Source organism: Durio zibethinus, unplaced genomic scaffold (genome assembly GCF_047325235.1).
Source record: "Durio zibethinus cultivar Kanyao isolate XHJ-2024 unplaced genomic scaffold, ASM4732523v1 HiC_scaffold_394, whole genome shotgun sequence".
NCBI lineage: Eukaryota > Viridiplantae > Streptophyta > Magnoliopsida > Malvales > Malvaceae > Durio > Durio zibethinus.
In genome coordinates this window covers 107501-110000 of record NW_028323017.1, presented here as the reverse complement: position 1 = coordinate 110000, position 2500 = coordinate 107501, and positions in this window count along the sequence as shown.

The following is a 2500-nucleotide window of genomic DNA, read 5'->3' as shown; positions in this document are numbered from 1 at the left end:
CGCACCAAGGCTCAGCATGTGCCGATTGTGATCGAGGCAACAACCCACACCAGGGCCCAGCTTGTGCCGATGGCGGTCGAGGCAAGTGCCCGTACCGAAGGGCAGCCTATGCCGATGATGGTCGATGCATGTGCCATCACGATGCGTCATCATGTGCCATTGATGGTCGAGGCCTTGGCCGAAGTTCGATTTTGAGCCACGGTGCCCATGCTTGGCTCCAGCATGTGCTGGTGCCGCATTTTTTTCACTCGGGACAGCATCGCCGGAGCATCGCCGGAGTACCGCCGGAGAACCTGACCGGCGGCATTGGGGTTCCGGCGATTGGGAGGGGGGCCGGGGGGGTGTGCGCACATGATGTGCGATGGGTGCTGGTACTTGGCCTTGTGTTGGCCCCCTATCCCTCATCAAACCTCTGAGAATTCACACCCCCTTAAAGAGCATTTGAGATTTTACAGGTTTGCTACCAGTAGCCGTTAAAGTGTCTGAAATGGGGACACTTTTTTCAAACGGTCACAAAATCTTCTCTACTTCGAGTTTTTAGCTGAATTTTTTTGTGCATGCCAACAAAAATAGAAGGATCATGCCTACAAAATTTGGGGCCAAAAATCCTTATAAAAAAATTTTAAAAAATCACGAACCGCAAAAAGTTTCGAAAATCGTGAAAAATAGAAAACGAGTCATCTTCCAACGAAACTTCACGTGAAGGCTTAGGGGACCATTGTATGAATTTACAAGCCATAAAAATGGCATTGGCACGGCAGAAATTTGAAGATGTGCCTAAACCCACCAGGGCCCAGCGTGTGCCGATGGTGCTCGAGGCAACCGCCCGCACCAGGGCCCAGCGTGTGCCGATGGTGCTCGAGGCAAGCGCCCGCACCAGGGCCGATAGTGTGCCGATGGTGCTCGAGGCAACCTGTCGCACCAGGGCCCAGCGTGTGCCGATGGTGATCGAGGCAACCTGCCGCACCAGGGCCCAGCGTGTGCCGATGGTGGTCGAGGCAAGCGCCCGCACCAGCGCCCAGCGTGTGCCGATGGTGGTCGAGGCAACCGACCGCACCAGGGCCCTGCGTGTGCCGATGGTGCTCGAGGCAACTTGCCGCACCAGGGCCCAGCGTGTGCCGATGGCGCTCGAGGCAAGCTCCCGCACCAGGGCCCAGCGTGTGCCGATGGTGCTCGACGCAACCTGCCGCACCAGGGCCCAGCGTGTGCCGATGGTGCTCGAGGCAAGCGCCCGCACCAGGGCCCAGCGTGTGCCGATGGTGCTCGAGGCAACCTGCCGCACCAGGGCCCAGCGTGTGCCGATGGTGCTCGAGGCAACCGCCCGCACCAGGGCCGATAGTGTGCCGATGGTGCTCGAGGCAACCTGTTGCACCAGGGCCCAGCGTGTGCCGATGGTGATCGAGGCAACCTGCCGCACCAGGGCCCAGCGTGTGCCGATGGTGGTCGAGGCAAGCGCCCGCACCAGCGCCCAGCGTGTGCCGATGGTGCTCGAGGCAACCGACCGCACCAGGGCCCAGCGTGTGCCGATGGTGCTCGAGGCAACTTGCCGAACCAGGGCCCAGCGTGTGTCGATGGCGCTCGAGGCAAGCTCCCGCACCAGGGCCCAGCGTGTGCCGATGGTGCTCGAGGCAACCTGCCGCACCAGGGCCCAGCGTGTGCCGATGGTGCTCGAGGCAAGCGCCCGCACCAGGGCCCAGCGTGTGCCGATGGTGGTCGAGGCAACCGCCCGCACCAGGGCCCAGCGTGTGCCGATGGTGGTCGAGGCAACCTGCCGCACCAGGGCCCAGCGTGTGCCGATGGTGCTCGAGGCAACCTGCCGCACCAGGGCCCAGCGTGTGCCGATGGTGCTCGAGGCAAACGACCGCACCAGGGCCCAGCGTGTGCCGATTCGTCTCGAGGCAAGCGCCCGCACCAGGGCCCAGCGTGTGCCGATGGTGGTCGAGGCTGCCGATGGTGGTCGAGGCAACCTGCCGCACCAGGGCCCAGCGTGTGCCGATGGTGCTCGAGGCAACCGACCGCACCAGGGCCGAGCGTGTGCCGATGGTGCTCGAGGCAAGCGCCCGCACCAGGGCCCAGCGTGTGCCGATGGTGGTCGAGGCAACCTGCCGCACCAGGGCCCAGCGTGTGCCGATGGTGCTCGAGGCAACCTGCCGCACCAGGGCCCAGCGTGTGCCGATGGTGGTCGAGGCAAGCGCCCGCACCAGGGCCCAGCGTGTGCCGATGGTGGTCTAGGCAACCGCCCGCACCAGGGCCCAGCGTGTGCCGATGGTGGTCGAGGCAACCTGCCGCACCAGGGCCCAGCGTGTCTCGATGGTGGTCGAGGCAACCTGCCGCACCAGGGCCCAGCGTGTGCCGATGGTGCTCGAGGCAACCGACCGCACCAGGGCGGAGCGTGTGCCGATGGTGGTCGAGGCAGGCGCCCGCACCAGGGCCCAGCGTGTGCCGATGGTGCTCGAGGCAACCGACCGCACCAGGGCCGAGCGTGTGCCGATGGTGCTCG